The 19,338-nt window shown below is 42.6% G+C and overlaps 1 long non-coding RNA gene across 1 annotated transcript in view; it reads left to right on the top strand.

Annotated features, from left to right (window-relative positions):
* The window catches only part of LOC117944899, a 20,662-nt gene extending 1,337 nt beyond the window's left edge, over positions 1-19,325 (top strand). The window contains exons 2-3 of the long non-coding RNA XR_004656684.1: positions 15,025-15,029; positions 19,315-19,325. This is a non-coding gene — a long non-coding RNA (uncharacterized LOC117944899). The remainder of the gene's footprint in view (positions 1-15,024; positions 15,030-19,314) is intronic.
* Positions 19,326-19,338: the final 13 nt, after the last annotated feature.

Genomic DNA, 19,338 nt, shown 5'->3' on the forward strand with positions numbered 1-19,338 from the left:
TATATATATATATATATGAATATATAAATATAAATATATATATATATGGAGGTGTATACATTTCCCAACCTGTTGCCAATGCTTGTTCCGCCGGAGTTGAAACATGACGTGTTTCCTGCCAAATTATAAAATCAACAGTTACAGTGGAATTAAATCTGAGCTTTAATTTTTTTTCTTACTTCATCTAATAGTCTGAATAATGAGTGTGAGATAGATGTGGAAAAGTCTGCCGCTGAGTGCTCACGCTGGCATTAGCGCTCATGTATTCTAGGCATATGCGTGGCCTTCTTATTGTCGCAGTGCCCACGGTATTTCCACGTTTGTGTCTACGGAACGAGCGCATTTCTGAAGATATGATCTCACTCAGGCCCGAGAACGTGCAGGCGTCCAATCTCGGTTTGTTTGATTCTCCTTTCTATCAGGTATTTCCTGGTTGCATCGTGTGGTCTTTCCCCATCACCATCAGCCAATTTGCATTCATTCAAAATATGGAAAAAACATAATTTCTGTCTGCTTTCTTTACTGAGTCTGATACCACAGCGCAGTTGTTATTTATTTTCCGATCAGCCCAAATTCATTTCCTACTCTGAAAATCTGATGCCTCGATTTTGCTTCATGTATTCGATTTTAAAATGGTGCTTTATTTATTATACCATTACAGTTTTTATTTTATTTTATTTTGTTTTATTTTTATATTATGCTATTTTAAAATTTGAGTTTATTTCGGGCTATTTATTTTTTAATCGGATATGACGTGTTTTTGCTTGCGGAATATGAGACCTGGCAACAATATAACGTTGTAATGAAAAAGCATATGCGCCTTTTACTTCACATTGAGATAAAGGTACCTGCAAAGTAAACACGCTAACAACGTGGATTTAGTGAGAAAAAATAATTAGGCCGACAACTTTAGGCGTATGCGCACGCGTGACCCACGTAGGCAGTGGCACACACACTCGCACACAATTTTAATGGAAATAATAATGTTTTAGTTTCAAATTGCACGTTTCACAATTTGAAAACATAATTAAAAAAATCGCACTTATTTTGGATTAAAATGCTGGCAGATTAATGTGATTAAATGCAGATTGTTCATTTTGATCATTTATTTCCCCAAATTTAACACAATAGCCTAAATAAACCAACAGAATTATTAATTTTTCAGTCACTAAAATAGACAATTCATTAAATTATATATACATGACAATGATATGGAAATTGTGCTTTTTCTTTCAAATTGAATTACAATAAAGTGTTCCATTCTATATAAGGCCTATATGATAAGAAGTGGCATGGCAGCCTTGGAGGAAGGCACATTAGTGAATTGAATTAGTAAATGATGGCATGAAAGTATAGTGAGGTAAATATTGAGGCTATGGTAGCAAAAACATTGCTGAAAGTTGCTGATTTGGCCTGCGAGGACCCTGGGGTGCCCCTGTGTTTCTCATCGCATGATTGCTTTTCATGCTTGTCACTACATTTTCAGCTTTTTGTGTCCGGCCTTTTTAACAATTCTACTTCGATTACCGGGACATTATGGCTCTCTGCTAGATACCTTGCAAGCAACAAAGAGTTACATCCATTGCCATGCGTGCCATTCATCCAGCTCTGTGACAGGAGTGTAGTCGGCCGATAACAATGGAAAATTCATAGCAGTCACTATGGGATACCAGAGCCACGGCGTCACGGCTCAGTGGCGGCTGGAAGCTGAGGCAGTCCGGCAGAGAGAAGGATCTCTTTCTCATGCCTGTTACAGCGCCGGTCTTTTGTGCTTTTTTTATTTGTTTGGTGTGTGTGTGTGTGTGTGTGTGTAGGAGAAGGTGAAGAAGACATATATAAACAGATTTAGTTTGTATCCAAATATTCCTCTTTGCTGGCATTTAGTGTCTTACATGCTTTTGAAGTGCCATATTTGGTACAAAACTGACCATTTCCCCCTTTTCTCTGCTACACGTTGAAATCTTGTGTGGCAAGTCGGATCACCCCAGCCAAACAACCTGCTGGGTGACGTACCACTCTCACACACTGTTATTCATTACATCTTTTTAATTCTTCACCCTCCTTCACCCCATATATTTTTTCAGGTTGAAGGTTAGCTGGAGGGTCCTTCCATATGCACAGAAAGAAGTATCCCTTTTTTCTGTTTATTCCACTCGCATTGATGGGATACTTAAAGATGTAATTGGCACCTTTTTGACTTTTATGACACCCATTTAAGATGCATTTGTCAGCCCACAAACTGCTTTGGGCCATGAAGAGAGCTCCTAACCTTACAGAGGTCTTCGTGCCTAATTACATTCCTACAGCAACTGATTCATGCCCCGTAATCAGCTCTCACTAGCTATAATAAATCAAGGAATTGGCAAGCAGTCTTTTTTGCACCTTTGGAACAGGTTTAAGTGTAGACGGGGGAAAACAATTGTGTACCGTGTTATTAAAACTCCCACCAACACAGTTCAACACATCTTGCTCCATAAAGTGCAATTATATAGTAACACGATTGGATTATGTTGTCCTCTTTATGTGCCGTGCAGCTGACCCGTGTTTATCGTCCCTGTCTGGATATGAAATGTGTATATGCGGGATTTTTTTTTTTTTTAATTTTTGGTCTAAGATTCAGGGTCTAAAAAAAAAAAATCTTATATGTACCGATGTCAGGCATATTTTCCTGGGGGGGGGGAAGTAATATTGTTAAGATGAGGAGAAATACAGCAATATAGCTGTGACGTTTGCGAGAATATTTGAGAACAAGTTAGAATCGAAGGCAAATAGGCAGAGCTGTCAGTTGGGAGGGAGCCATAGCCGTAGAGGAGGAACAAGCTTGAACGAGACGGGCGGTATGTAAAAGGTAGAGTGGAATTACACCACCCCGAGAGAGTTTGTTGTGCCCTGGTGTTTGGAGGTCAATTATACATCATTAGGAAGAGAGAGATCTCATTTTCCCCCCAGGGAGACCTTTCCTTTAACCAAGCAGATGCTTTGAACAGGAGCTATGTAATGAGGCCTATCACTTGACCAAAGTGTTGGACAACACCCCTGTAATGGACTACCTTGTTAGAAACTGCCATGGGCTTCATCTACAAAAACACAACATTAACTCACTATATTATACACCATGCTGCCTATTTTTGAGTCCTGCTGATGCATAAAAACCTCACATTCCACAGTGGATTTTTTTTTCTTTCTCCATGCTCTATAAAGTTGGACTGGTGTGCAAAATGTTATTTTAGGAATGTTTCATTTGCAACTTATCCAAATACATGAGCATGCAGATTTTTCTACCCAATTTTCAAATTCTCGCGTTGTAAGCAAAATTAAATTCAGGTCACGGTAGTATGAGTAGTAGAAAAACACAGCAGCCATAAAACGCAGAGCTCCCAGAACCTGTCTCACCTCCCGTGTATTCTGGACGATCCCCCGGTGTGCTGAGAGGTGCTTTTTAGAATTGTTTGGAGTGCCCTCCTGTGAAATTGTTGTTTTTTAATTAGCTGTGCTTGGGACTCTCCAGCAATGTGTTCCGGACAGATGCTGACGGCTGGCTTTCTGTGTTAGCTCACCAAGTGTGTGTTTTACACACTCTAGGACACTCCCGTGTGGCCTGGCGCTTATTGAATGCTAATACGCACACCAAAAACAAAACAAACAAAAAAAACTACGATGTACTTTGGGTTGCCAACCCAGGTGGGCAGTATTCAAGAAGCAGCTCCGATCTGTGGGTGTACGTTCCTTTGTGCACGCCTTTCTAACTTTCAGCTACACTTTCCTTCCTTTTTTTTTTTTAATTCTCCCTAAAAAGGGATAAAAATGTGTCTTTAGCCACTGCTCTTGGGTAAATAAAAAAGGACCAATACAGAGCGACAAATCTAATGTTAGAAACATTAAGCCGGATAATATTGCTTCAGCTTGCTGGGATTTTTTTGTGCTCGGCAAGGAGCTAGTATGAAGCTGGCCCCGTTCCTCTGTACGGAAGTATTGGGTTTTATGTCAACATGGCTCAGCCTGTCCCAGCAGCATACTAGGATGCATCATCTGTCATCTCACGGTTTGCTAACTGTCTCCCCCTCCCCAGCATATGCAGACCCATTAAAGGACCTGTTGGAGGGGTATTTATTTGCATCACTAGCTGCATCCAGGTTTTTGGTATTGTTGTCCTTTCCTGTTCCCACAAATAGCCCTTTGAGTGATAAATATTTGATTTAAACGTATCATTTTACACCAACTTTTGTGTATATGAATTGCGCTGTTATATATTTCACACCAGTCTTTAAAAGTTTCAGTAGCCTTCTGTTTATATTCACTTGATGTTTTTAGTGATGTTGTCAGTAAATCTTAAATATTATGTTGTAAAATCAGGTGACTTCACGGAGGTTTGTATTGTTATGGCTGCCATGTATTTTTATAGAAATGAGTCGGAGCAAAGTGTGTATCTGTGTGTGTATCTGTGTGTGTGTGTGTGTGTGTGTGTGTGGGGGGGGGGTTATAAGTACACTAGTGTGTATGTGTATGTAGCAGCAGTTGGATAATAAAGCACTTTGCTGGACACTCTGGGAAGCCACAGAGGCTCAGCCACGGTAATGGCCATCACCACTGTAGAGGCCAGACTGGTGGCGAGGGATGACGAAAGAGGGCTCTGTGGCTTTATGTGGGGGAGCAGTAGTGCAGGGGAGGAGAACTCTCTGCAGAGGGATCTGCCTGGTGTGCTCACATTACATTGGATGATAGCAGAGGAACTCAAGCATGCAATTTGTTGGTAGCCACAATTTAACCTCATCTCCTAAAGCCGGCTGTTAGGCAGCCAGTGGGACATGTCAGTCAATCGGGAACGCTAATCAGTGACGGTGCAGCGAAAGCCCTCGGCTCGGCACTGTAGTGATTTTTATTACCGGCTCCAAGTCCATGGGCCTCCACGTTTATTTTTACAGCATGACAACTCTTCATAACAAAAAAAAAAGGAAGACAACCACAAAACCATTAAATGCAATTTACAAATTAGATTTTGGCTAAATCTGTGAAACACTGTAATAGGTTTGGTAAAGTAGCCAGGCAAAAAATACACACACTCAGCAAATGTTTTCAATTTCAAATTCCCAGATGACATGTTTAAATGAGAATTAACTTTTTTTACTGGCTGAATTTTTGCTGAAAATATTCATTTCCTATATAATTTATGGTGTGTCAGATGAAAGTGTAACATTTACAGAATTATTACAATTATTTTATTTTTTTATCACGTGTCATATCTATTTGTTTCATTCTGCATCTATAGCTTGGAAAAAGCCCATACTTGTTTCTCCAGGCAGCCTGGTCGAACGTGCATGAGAAATTGAGACATGGCCTCTGTTGCTGGCTCGCAGTATCGCTGTTGGCCCCAACTGTGTATATGTGATCCCACTCTGGAATGTTTTTCCAACACGTAGGCTTTTCACAGATACACTAGAGAGGACTGGCATCATAGTGGCAAGTGCTGCATTCAGACTGTTGTGTGCCCAGGGCTTACTCTCACACTCACGTCACACATTCTAGCTCTACATGGGAATGGGCAGAGCAGTGTATTTGTCTACATACACCCCAGGTTTTTGTGAGGGTGTGGGCGCACACGTGTGTGTGTGTGTGTGTGTGTGTGTGTGTGTGTGTACACTTGCTTCCTCTCTTTGCTTCTTTCTTTCTTTGTCTCCAGTCTAAGCTCTTTGGACGTCCTCTTAGTCACTCATTTTAGTTGCAGTTGCTGCATGTCTGAATTTCAGCAGTCTAGATTTTTGTACATATACAGCAAAACACATTTCTTTGCCCCCCCTCCCCCCCCGCTTTTAATCTTCATCAAATGAGATTAGCCCCCCAAATACCGGTATTCCTGCCCAAAGTGACTGACAGAGATTTGCACTTTTATCATTAAGTGTGACACTAAGCTGGTCGGAGCTTTGTCTTGAATGGAGGGTCTGACGGAAACGGGGGCTCCTAATCCTTTTATTTGTGTCAGGCCCAGAAAGAAGGAAGAATAGAGCCGGGGTGGGACGGAGCTGCAGAATGCCACGGCCCTTAGTCCCCTCCAGACCCGGCCTCCACAGCCAAGTGAGCATGAGACTCATCCTATGAGGTCTAATCACTCGAGCGGACGCATACACACTCATGCGCACACAGGCACACATTTGTGCATCTACAGTATGCTAAAATCTTTGCTCAAGCAAATGCACACAATCACTGTCTCGTGTACAAATACATATGTTCACCCACTTGTGCGACCGATCACAGATGCACACACACACACATGCATGGCCATTTTAGAGTGTGTACCTGTTCACAGCAGAGCATGACTGTCTGGAAGTGCATGGATTGCAATAGCAGGAGGGTTCAGTCTAGGATGAGATTAATAAAGTTTGCCGGTTCCCTGGTCGAGGTCCAACGCTTGGCTTTTGTCTGAGGCTCACATCGGGTTGTGGGGCTTCAGCTCCTTTTGTGTGTGCACCCTTGTGGTAATCCATCTCCAGCGGGAGTCCCCTGGGGCACTTTATTTACTCATTCAACTGTTTGGAAGTCTGTTAGACTGCAGATCAGATGCAGTGAAACCAATGTGATTACTTTAACCAGCACTTGCAGATTCCTGCCCAGCATCTCCTCTCACCCTGGGCTGGTATGCTCTGCAGGTGGGAAGGGGGTCCACACTGGCTCATCCTGCTCTGTCTGTCCTGTTTACTGGCCTGGTTTTAGGGCTTATGAACATTCTGCATTAGTTATTGAACCTCCTGTGCCCACAGACTGTAGAGCTGACTTGAGTCTTTTATTATCCTTGTTTATTTGAGTTTGTTATTTCCCTCCTCCCTCATCTGAAAATATTCAAGTTCCAAAAACTGGTGGCTGACTGAATTTTGTCTCTTCATCCTAATTCAGCATCAATTCAAACTGTGGTGTCACATTTTGAAAACTAACATCTATGTTTTATTGCAAACAATGAGATGGATTTGATTATCCATCCATCAACATAAACCCAGAGCTATGTATTTGGGGCTAACCCCCGTGTTAAACCGTTGCAGGCTGTCAGGCTCTCTGAATTTACTCTCTGTCTCTTCCCGCTGGCGTGGCTGGGGAATATGGTTGAAATCAGCTGCCAGGACCAGCATCTACAGCGAGAGCTCCCTAAACTCGCAGTTTAGAACCGGCCGCTCATTGGTGATGGCTGCCTTGGCAAGAAAAATAACCCCATCTGAAAACATTGCAGATTGGGTTACTATGCGTCAGACTCACTCTCCTCCTCTCTGACCAGCCCCCCCACGGTAAACCAGCATGATTTGTGCATGAGGTCCCGTGACCCATGGAAGCTTCAAAAAGCAGCAAGGGGAAATATTTGGATGATCCTGATGGGGGAGTGGAGACATGGGAGGGAGGCAGAGATGATGGGGGCTTGGTAAGTGCAAGGATATAAGCGGTGTAAGGCAAGGCAGATGTGGAGAATCTGCAGTGCGGCCGTGATGACAGGGGAGTGTGTGTGTGTGTTTGTGTGCAGAGAAGATAACTGCCCATCTTGGACTCTTATCCTGACACCCACCACCAATGTCCCATAGGACAGTTGTAACACAGACGTCACGTTCTGTATAAAACGTTGGCAAACAGTAGAAGAAACTGCAACAAGGGGGTCTGGAAAGCAATGCAATAGAAAAAGCCTTTTATCATCAGGTACCATGCTCTGATACTGATCGTCTGCACTTCTCCCCCCTGCTGTACACCCCCAATCTCTTCTCCTCTCCCTTTACCTTTCCTCTGTCGGTTGGATATTAATGTTTCCCAGAAAGCTGCTACAATACGTCTTCTTGGGAAATTCCATGACTCGTGAACGCTGCAGAATGATCTGGTGTCTATGAAAGGGATTGATAAGTAGGATAAAACATAAAGATTTTTCAATGTGGTTTGTGTGCATATGTGATTTCATAGAGCTCTCAAGATGGAGATTTCTGTTCTGTTGCCTTGATTAGAAAAATGTGTTGCTGCAGGTGAAAGCTGAGTTGTTTGCTCCATTCATCTAAATGTTCTCCTCTAGCCGATAGTATTGTTTGATTCAACCTCATGGCCTCATAGTACATTATTCATACACAGAATTTGCCTCTGGGGTCAGTTCACTAGAAACCCCATTGAACAGAAATAGCTGCTGAGGCTTGATGCAAACCCAAACTCAGCAGTCGAAAAATGCAAAGCTTTGGTCTGAGGCAGCTCCAATCAGTCTTTGGCTTCTATGCTTGTCGCTGCCTCCTCCTGAGAGTGGGTGGGTTGGCTGACCCCTAGGGTGTCTGTCTGCCTTAACGTTGGCCCTGCAGGCCCAGCCTCACAGGGGAGTGCCAGCCCCAGGCCTGAGTTGTGCTCTGAAACCAGAGCTCCAACATTGTGTTGTGATCCCAGCTGGAGAGACAGCTCTGAGCGGAGCCCTCTCGCAGTGTGCAGCCGGGGTCACCGGTGGCCTCTCAACCTTCATCACTCCACTGTGCTTCTGCACAGCACCAAATAGGACGAGATTATTTATTGACCCGCAGTTTTCGGTTCTTCTAAGACTCTGTCTCGCAAGAAAAATCAGAGAACTGAAGTTTTGATGAGGTCATGTTGTCAATTACTTCTAGCTTGGTAGGTTAAACTAAACACAAAATGTTAGTTCTGCCTGTGCAATTCTCTAGATGAAGGTTTCACATGACTTGCGCTGTCAGTAATAGCTCTCTGTCAGTAAAATGCAATGTCGTCTGTTATGTCTATGCTGGATTGTCTCACTTTTAAACTTTAATCTGTGAAGTAACCCGAAAATCTGGTTTTAGGAAAAATGCCACTTTGAGTGTTTGTGGTGTGAATGGGTCGTCAAGTCAGTGTTTTTGCAGTTTCTCAATACAGCATGTTTATCAAATGGTATCTTATGGGTTCCAGCTTCACTTTGCATTTGATTGTTTTTTTTGCATTCCTGTGTGAATGTGCTTGCATGTGTGCAGCCATATGTGTGTGTAGCGTGCCCGTGTGTAGTGGGTCTGTCACTCGGCCAAGCATTGGACATTCTGTTGGCAGGCGACACAGTCTGTGGATTCTCCCGTTGGTCATGCTGCTTTGGAGGCAAAAAGAGGTGCGTGCCACCCAAACCACCAGACCACGCCTCCCCCTTTCTCCTTTCTCCTTTCTATCATCAGCAGACCGGCCTTCTCCCTGCTCTCCATGCTCTCCTATTCTTGGGCCCCAGAGCCTGGGCTGTGGCCTGTGGATGAGTGCTACATCCTGGCTGTCAGCACAGGGGTTAGCTGGGGATTGGCCTGTGGTGGAAGTGCAGTATCAGGCCCTGTCTGTCAGCTCCCTGTTCCACTTCCTCCCACTCCTCAGTGCAGGCTGCAGTCAGTGGCACAAACATACGGCGAGCTGTGACTGACTCCCATCTCTGGCTTGAAAATGAAAGAATTGCCCTTCAGAGTAGGCATATTCATAACCATGCCAATAAAAAGGGGCTGTTTAAAACCCTTAAGTGCTCGGGTGTTGTGTTTTTAAACAGACCGCGAAAGCTTTGGCAGATGGTTTACTATTTCACCCAGTATTTGTACTTCGTGTATGTTTAACTGTCGCTTTCTGACTTCCGAGGAACAAGCACCCCTGTAATCGCATACAGTCTCAGTTCCCTTGCAACCATTTTTTACTGGAAACACTAATTCATATTAACGGATTGGTAAATGTTTGCAAAATATCACTCAAGATGTTCCATAAATCTTGTGGGTTAGATATTTTCTGCCAAGATACAGATTGTTGTGCATAATATACATGGATCCATAGCTTCACTCTGTCTGTGGATCACATTATCTGATACACACACAGGTACATACTTACACACACATGGACATACATCTGTACAGCACATGGTCGCAGAAAGGCCTATACATGTCGGAGGATTTGCGACTATAATCAGATTAATTGGTCCATCTCTCCTTGGAAACCTCACATATACAGTACACACGAAGGACTGTAGTAGCTTTCAGCTGGATGCTGCTAACACTAACCAGAGGCCAGGCAGCAGGCGCTAGGTCGGCAGGGTCACATCACGCTCTCTGACATCACCATCTCTTTATGGCTTCCATGTTCGAGAAATTATTACAGCACTTACAGCCTTGTTTTGTCTGACAGAGCAGGAATTTCTATCTGTTCCTTTTAAGGGTTCCAACTTATTTAAGCTGAACTTTTTTTAGTTAAATGTGACACAGAGAAACAGTTTTTTTCACTACATAAACATGAAAGTCGGTGATGCTTGGCAGAAGCCTTGGCCGCTTCAAAGACAGTGGCAAAACATGGCTGGCCTTTGCAACGAACATTATAAGTACATTAACCATAATCCTTATTAGCATTCTCCAAGCTGCATGTGGGTTCAGCACCTCAGTACGCAGTGTATGTTTTTCCTATTTCCCACAAGTATGTCTGTGTGAGGGACTATCTACATATGCTGCCATTCATGATTTTATTATAGGTTTTAGCCTCACCACAACTCATACATAGAAACGTATAAAGCTTTCTGTCTTCCTTTCTCCTTTTCACATAGTGTAATTGACCTTTAAAAGTGTACTTCTAGTTGCATGCATTTAGTTATTATTATGTGGTGAGGGCAACAAAAGTGTCATCATTACTGGCATTAAACAGAGTCACGGGTCATGCCTTGGTGCTTCAGATCAATGATTACCAACCAAGGGGTAGGCTACTAGTACCCAGGGGTAACTTCAGCTGTTTCAAGGGGTAGAAAGGGGTGGAAAGATTATGGAATAGAAAGTAATTTGAGAAAATTGAAATTATTAATAAGAAATAAATAGCTAATAGTAATGGATCAACATGTGAAATAGTAGGTCCAAATTGTTTTAGCTATTTAAGGGATTGGGGGGGATTAGGAGTTAACCTGCCATTTTTCCTCTCCATCCCTGAGTAAGATTACAGGGCAGATGGGTTGTTTAGTTGAATATGTTAGCCTGACATATTGCTTCTCTCCTCTGACTGAAGTTTGTGCATATTAGAATCTATGGCCCCCGACCATATCTCTGAAATATTAGTAGCCAGACTGTGTTGATTTATATGTGTTGATAAATCCATGGCCATTCCACATGGCCATACTGATGCAAACTTAACCAAACCAACATTATCCTTTCCAATTAAACTGTTTGAAGGATATAGTGTAACAACCGCCATTATATCCGCTTTTATATCATTGATAGTTGAATAACATCATGTTTAAAATGAATTCAAATGAACACTTTTAGAGCAGGACGGCTGATGTCAATGAGGGCTTAATTGGCTTCGAGTTTGGGAATCACTGATTTAGGGGGTAGAAATATGAGCAACCGAGCACCAACTTCCTCCCAAAAATAAAGGTTGTACACATATTGTGTACTGTCATTTATTGTATCTATCTCCAACTAACAGTGGAATGTGGTTTACCAAATAAGAAAATATCAGATAAGTACATAAGATAAGTAAACTTTGCATAGTTGCTTGTGATTGTCCAAATGCTCTGTCTGCCTGCTCTGCCACATGTGGTAAACGTTGCGCTGCTGGCGCTTAAGACAAGCAAAACCACCCATAAAAACTTATTTTGCAAATCGTGTTTCACCCAGCTCTTTTTTTTTCACACATTCTGGCCCTAATGAGCTCGGACACACCCTAAACAACCACCCTCTCAAAGAGTACATCTAGTGTAGAGCGGCGGTTTAGTGTCCAGAGGAAGCCTGTGGTTCTGGAGCCAGAGAAGGAGTCGTGCCCTGCCGTCCCACTGAGATGACAGGAAGATAAGAAAGAAAAGTGGCCTCTCCGCACAAAAACATCCCACCAGGAACTAACCTAACCTGGGGGAGAAATGGAGAGCTTCAGGATCCTTGTCAAAATCTATCCTCACTGGAAGAAAATACACAGAAAAAAAACCCCACTGTTTCTTCATTAAAATGAGGATTCCTTGATCAATGTTGACTAGCAACGTCAGTCATCCAGTAGCCATCAGAGTACACTGTAAGATGTTCTTGCGGTATTGCAAATATCCATATTAAGTTTACACTACAACAGCATGCCTCTGTATGTCACAACTTTGGCTTTGTGACATGGCTTCCCCTAACCAACAGCCGCAGAAATAAAGAAGGAGGGGGGGAGGGCTAAGTATAAGCGACAGACTCTTGGCAGACACAGTCTCTGCAGTTATTACTTAGAAAACCGCTTTTATTTTGCAATATTCAAGAAGGTGAAGTGAAAAGGTAGCCATTTCTCCAAGACGATGCGTAATGAGGGAACCGTAGGGACGGAGAAACAGCGAGCGGTTTCTGGAAGCAGCACTAACACACAGATCAGCAGCATTAAAAGAGATTTACACCCCCCAGCTCTTAAACAGTTTTCTTTTGCTCAATGGTTCCTCTTTCACAGATATTTCAAGGAAGTAATAAACTGCACTGACAAGCGTTTGAGAGGCTTTGAAACATCCCTCATGGGCAACAGAGGGTCCATCACTTGTATCACAGTGCCTCGGCAGTGCATCGTTATTTCTGTAGAAGTCAGCCTGTTTCTCTCTGTTAACAGCATTTTGCCCGCCATGGATACTATGATCATCTTGTTGTTGTTTATATCAAAGAAATGTTGCATAACTAACTATAATACATCAAACGTTACAGTTCTTCTCAAGGGTAAGTCAGTTCAACATTTATCTGGTTGTGAGCGGTGCTTTTGGAGTGTAGTTAAAGCATACAGACGGTTTTTCCTTGACGGTTAAGTTCTTTTGAAGCTGTCTGCATGGTCCAGAGTGAGGCCCTGCACAGTGTAAGATGTCATACTCCCACTGTGCTGACCAACATGCTCTGTGGGTCTGGATGTGCCCATAACATTTAATGGTACTTTGGCAAATGCTAATGGAAACTCTTACTTTGCCTAGCAATCACATTTTATTCCCTTCTCTCTTTTTCTTGTATTTTATTTTTTTATTTACCATAATTATTTGTGTGGGTCTTGATATACTTAAGTATGAACTCACAGCTGAGAGAGAAGAGTGGAAAGAATATGCATTATCTGCTAATTATTAAGATTAAGGGTGGGATAAATAAACCAGAACGAAAGGGAACATTTGTCTTGAGTAAGGCACAGTTCCCCTGCGCTCTACTACCCCACAGCATGGGTCTTTGTAGTCTCTCTGGGATAGCAGAACATCACAGAGTGTCCTTTTTGGATGTGGAGCTGGGACCAGGATTGGCAAATGACTCAGGAGGAGGAGGAAGAGGAAGAGAAGGGTAGGTCATGCCATGGCACGTACGTCTCTCAGTGTGGGTTAAGGAAACATCTCGACCTCGCACAGGTTCAAGAAGAAACAGCCTGCTTCTGATTAGTCACTCTGATCCGCAGTGATAAACAATTCCTGTGGTCTCCTGCTCAAAGAAACATCACTGGCAACGATTGAGTGTTCACGGGTGGTTTATGTGTTTGTATGCACACGCTTAGACATGCAGGGTTTGAATGTGTCTTTTTTTTTGGTCAAATATGTCCAAAAATAAGCTCTAAATAATTGTTATCTTTCAAAAAATAGCTCAGATTTCTGGTTGAACAGGGACGGCAGTCATATTTGTATGAGCCTGAAATGAGATAACGTATAATGTTCTTATGGTCTAGGATGACATCAGAGTTGTAATTTGCCATCCTAAACAAGAGGGTTTGTGGTGATTTAATTGACTATGGTCAGATAGTGCACATGTTAAAATAGCAAAATAGATTTAAAAAAAACCATGCATGATATCTCTTCATGCAAATCTACAGCCCACAACAGTTCAAAGCCATAACCAGAGACTGATGGAGGGGTTTTAAAACTTTTCACTCAGAGACTCTGTTGTCCTCTTTGCCCTTGCTGGCAACATGGCAAGTATATCTGTTGCTGCACTTCCGCGCAGATGCCTGGCATCAAGCCTCAGGGTGATAAAAACGTCTTCAGAAGGTAAGTGTTTATGGTGAGGATCCATAAGGTTAGCAGGATCAAAGCCATGTTGAAAGGGCATTAAGCAAAAAAAACAGGAATAATAAACAAAATAGCCAGTTAGTCATTACAATTAGATTTACGGCATCTAGAAACCATGTCAGGGAGAAGCAGGTTTCTGTCGGGCTGCTCTTTATTGCTGTGAACCCCCCCCCTCCACCAAAAAAAAACAAATCCCAAACAGGCGAGTCAAGTCAAAAGATAGCAGCGAGGAAAGAAGGGAAGCCTTTGAGATTTCACCCCACAAACGGTAGAGTAGATCTTTTTTTGGGCCCCTTATATTGCTCTTGTGTTATTTTCTCACCGATTGGATGAAAATCGTGTTTGCCTTTATCATTCTCATTGAATTTCTGGGTTTTTTGTGGGCGAAAAGCTCAGCAACCCGCCCCCCCTCCCCACCCCATCTGTCTTGCAAAGAAAAGTATTTCAGTTTTTTTCAGACAAGAGCCTTGTGTATTGAATGGTTGAGTGTGGGTACATTCACAAATGCCCCATGGACCCCCACGGACATTTAGCACCTGATTACAATGAGGGGCACAGTTTATTTTACCTTGGGGAGTTTAAATCATTTCTTTATTTTTGTTTCATTTTCTTGTGTGTACACATTCAGATCAGGTTTTAGGAGTTTGGCCACTTCTGGCCAAAGTGGGCAGACATGTGTTTTTTTCTTCTTCCAGTGTAGCCTGTAGGAGTCCTGCAGGAGTGGGAGTGGTGTACCACCCGGGCCAGTCATGTCCAGTCATTTGCTTGAGGCTACAGCTTTAAGTGGGAATTATTGCTTTGGAGATAAGTATGGAGATAAGCCCGTCCTTGCCTGCAAAGATGTATGAGGTGTGTGGACACTGCGAGAGGTGCACCTGACCTGGAAATGAATGGTGTGAAGGTACAAATGCAGCACATAAACCTCCTTTTTCATCTGGGTCCTGTCTTGTAAGGCCACACAGATAGAAGAAGGTGCAGACCGTTGTATTTTTATGGATTATGAGATTTTACTTGTTGTTTAGGTTAAAACATGAATACTTTGTCTACTGGAGCTCTGAAGCTTTAAGGGACTGTATAAAAATTATTGGTGTGAGAAAGGGGAATGGACCTTACGTTTTACTTTTTAAATAATCATGGTAGGCGTTTTAAGTAGTATTTCATACGGAGCCTGAAACGGCAACTATCCCTGCAATATCTCAAAATAATATAAAAGTATTGGTACGACTTGATAATAACTAAAAGCAATACATATAAAATTGAAGATATCCTTATTATTTAGCTCTTATATGTTAATGAAAAGTAATAAGAAATTCAATCTTGGGTAAGAAAAGATTAATAAGATTGTGGTCTCCCAAAAAAAAATCAGACCTCTATCCCTGCAGCAAAAAGAAAAAAAAATACCCTCCCCTGCCTAATAATTTTTGTGCAGTCCCTAAATGCTAATTAGTTAACTTTATAAAAAAGTGAAAATTTAGTATCTCCGGCTACACTGAATGCAAATAAAATCCAGCACTCATGTCTAAAAACTTTATTTTCTTCAAGTGAGTTATGAAGAAATACACAATTAAGAAATTGTAGATTTTGTTTTCTTGTTTCAGAAAAGAAAAGTGATTAGGTTGCTGCTTCACTAAGGTGTGTGGGAGAAACATTCCTCCTGCTCGGTATGTTAATTCCAGCTTCGGGGCCTGTACCAGCCGTCATTCTTTGAAGTTTCTCATCCCTGTTGCCTTCTCCCCATCAGGTGAACTTGTGGCCTCTTGGCATTTTTATTTATTAGACAATCCCTCACATGTAAAAGATGATAAAATTGACATGTTACAGGCAGTCGACGCTTTCAGCATGTTGAAGGGAGCGCTTCGTTAACACCCCAACAAATTTGAGCATTACATTTGATGACACCTTCATGCCAGAGGAGTTTGCTCATTGGATGGCTGCCAAGACACTTAAAACAAGCCAGACCAGGTCATTAGGATCTTACAACTAGTGTCAGTGAAACACGTACAGGATCATTTTGTATGTACCTATCTCTATTCCCTTTTTGATTTACAAATCCATTTCAATCCATTTGATTCATTGGCGTGTCAGTGTGCGCAGCACATTTCTGCTGGTTAGCTACCTGGAACATTTCCACCCGTCTGCCAATATTGTTTTTTTTTCTTCTTTTTCTTCTCTATAACTCTACTAAGAAGAATCATTGTCAGGCAGCCAGCTAATGTCCAAAAAAGGTCACCCGCTGTTATGATTGAAGTGAGCACTGGTGGTTTGACCCGGCACACAAAGAGTTATAGGTGATATGTGGTATATACACCCCGTAGCTTGTCAGTCAGGTTGTGTGTGTGTGTGTGTTTTTTTTTTTTTTTAATCATTTCATCGTTGCTGGGGGGCTCTCCTGAGACCCCTGCAACGTTTAGCAGTCTGCGGCTCAGGACCCCGGGGCTCGTCTAAGCTTCTGCCTGTATCCGTGGCTGCCATTATTAGCTCTGCTCTCCAGAGCACGCCGCTCATCTCTCCCCTGAGAGGGCGGCTGAGAAATGAAGCGAGCTGGCTGGGGCGCGGCAGCGGAGGGCCAATAGCCCGACATGGAACAGTAATTACTCCATTGATATTCCTCACACAATAACACTGTCATCTCTCATTTGCATAACCTCGGCTCAGTTCACCACAGCAGATGAATGCGTATGATCTTGTCAGGAGGCTGCGGGAGTTTAGATGACACGTGAGTGGAGGGGTTTTACACCTCCTTTGCGGTGCCACTTTTGTTTCAAACATGCGGGATAAACAGTTTGATTGTTATTTAAGTTGGCACAATGGAAGAGGAAACCACCTCTCTACTGTTCGGTATATACAGAGCTTTTTGGCTCAGCTGTCTTTGTGGTAGTACGACATAAACAACAAAATGGAGAGAGGAGGCTGTGGTGCATCAGGTTTGTAACAGTGCATGTGCATGTGTGAGTCTGCCTGGTAGAATGAGAGTGTGTTGAGGGGGTGGGGTGTCAGCGGATGTCATAGGGCCCTGTCTCAGTCCTTGGTTAATGGCCATTGGTCATAGGCTGTCTACCCTTTATTTCTTTTGCGCTGCTGCTCTATCCTTCCAGGTCTCCCACTGGAGTGGCACCCTCAGGCACCGCATCATTTATTGCTGTCAGGAATCACAGGGGAGAGGAGGGGGAAGAGAAGAGAAGAGGGGAGGGGTGTGTGCAAGAAGAAGGGATACAGGGAGAAGATGTGCTGCAGAGAGAAGCCAATGGAGGCAATGGGGAGAGGCAGGCACGCTAGACTGTCAAATCTCAGCCGTTGAATATTTAATGGAGCCTGGAGTGTTTATTTAGTTAGCCTGTCGATTTTTACCGCTCTGTCAATAGCGGCTCCCGTGTAGCCTGCTGATGATCTTTAGTGTCTCTTCCCCCAGGAGAGGCCAGGCACTAAATGCAATTATAGATTTTCCTGCACCGCAATGTGTTTGATATTTTTACTGATCTAATTTGCAATCTGGTAGTTTATTGTTTGGCATTTTAGTGGCGCTCAAGTGGCGAGGCAAATTTGATTTCCCCTCATAATTCTTTATAACTTCATTAATGCTGTTAGCACATTGGCACAGATCTTAAATAAAGCTAGAGAATCATCACATGGATGAATGCATTCCTCATTTTATTGTCTCCATGCCTCATTCTTTTTACTGATTCGGGTTCTAATTAAAAATCATCCTAGTGGTGTACTGTCTTTGTGAAATATGAAATCATAATCGGATTTGAATGTCTCCCTTCACAGAAGCATGCATATTCAACCGTATACACCCGGATCTGTTGTGGGCAGGTTGAAACCCGAATGAAAACTACTTTCTTTCACTGGCATTCAACATCTTCCGAGACAAAAGAGCGCAATAGCATCAGCGCAACCAAAGTAACCGAGGCAAAATAAAGTGGGCGATTGTCTCGGAGAGAGAAAGTGTGGCTCCACGCGTTTGTGTAGAGCCGTAGGATTTCTAGCCCCATGACGGATGTGTTAGTTAGAGGGGCAAGCATTAGCCGTAATGCTGTTAGCATGTAGCTGTGTGAGTGATGTGCTAGTTAGATGCCCAGCAGTAGAGCTAATGGTGTTAGCGTGTTGAGCCTTCAGAGGGATGCAATCGGTTAGGCTGTGATGGATGAGTGTCGTGCCGCAGAGGCCTGCAAGCCTCCTCATTCACCACGCTGTCAGCTTCTTAAGTGGACGTGCACAATTAGTACTGAAATCAGAGACTACTTCATCTGATGGTAGGCTTAACATTCAGCAGGAAAAATGGCTCATCTACCCTGTGGTGAGTGAATGATGGCCGCTATAAAAGAAAAAGAAAAAAAGAAGAGTCAAAGCAGTGTGAGAGAGAAGGCACTGATACACATCTTTCTCATTCCAGCAAATGGACAGTAAGTAGTACACAACGCTGAAATTTGGCCTTGGTTGAGAAAGCATTGATAGAGGAGAGCTTTATTTTAAGAACTTTATCCCACAACTTCCTCTACGTTTCACATTGAAATGAAATTAGCTTTAAAAGGATTGAAGGATCTGTCCTCAATACACTTCTCTGCTGCTGCTGCTGCTGCTGCTGCTGCTGCTGCGTAGGGAACAGGGCACATCTCACACACAAACACCTGCGAGAACTAGACATATTCACACGTCATTGGGTTTCCAAAAACAAACAGGGAAAATATCAAAGGCAGAGGTAGTGTTGTGTTCAGACACATACCTGTCATTACTGGGCTGATTATCTGCTTGACTTGTCTGTTGCTGTGATGAGAGCAACCGCAAATTACATTACTGCATGTTTGTGTGTTTCAAAATCTATTTTACAAATCTTTTAGATTATTCATTTAGAACACTTGTGTGAATATTTTTTCTCTTCATGAGAGAACACTTTTCATTCAATAAACTAATAACTTTGGTGTTTTTCCAAATGATGTTCAAATCTCTTCTTGGAATTTACATGATGAGAAGCGGGCTGTTTTATATGTTGCGGCAGATTTGATCAGGAATAGTGATCTGATATTTGAAATTGGTGGATGGGTTAAGTTTGAGATAACCTCTATAGGATTAAAGAATTTATTTATAAAATGCTCCGTTCACAAACTCTGTAATTCTTACCCTACTAGCTATAAATTACTATCCCCGTAAAGACTATTACCATTTCTAATAGGTCATCCAGAAAAGATCTTTATGAAGCTCTCTGCAGTGTTACCATCTGTAGTTTACAACAGAAAACACATTGCTTTTATTTGCAGTAATCCCTGAAATTGCTACTGTACCGTTAATGCCCTGTATGAACACAAGCTTTTATTTTGTAAAGATTTCTCCTGACAGCAAAGATCCCCGCACTCATTGAGGACTGTCATCAAATCAGCAGCAAC

The sequence above is a fragment of the Etheostoma cragini genome, chromosome 5, assembly GCF_013103735.1.
Source record: "Etheostoma cragini isolate CJK2018 chromosome 5, CSU_Ecrag_1.0, whole genome shotgun sequence".
Taxonomy (NCBI): domain Eukaryota; kingdom Metazoa; phylum Chordata; class Actinopteri; order Perciformes; family Percidae; genus Etheostoma; species Etheostoma cragini.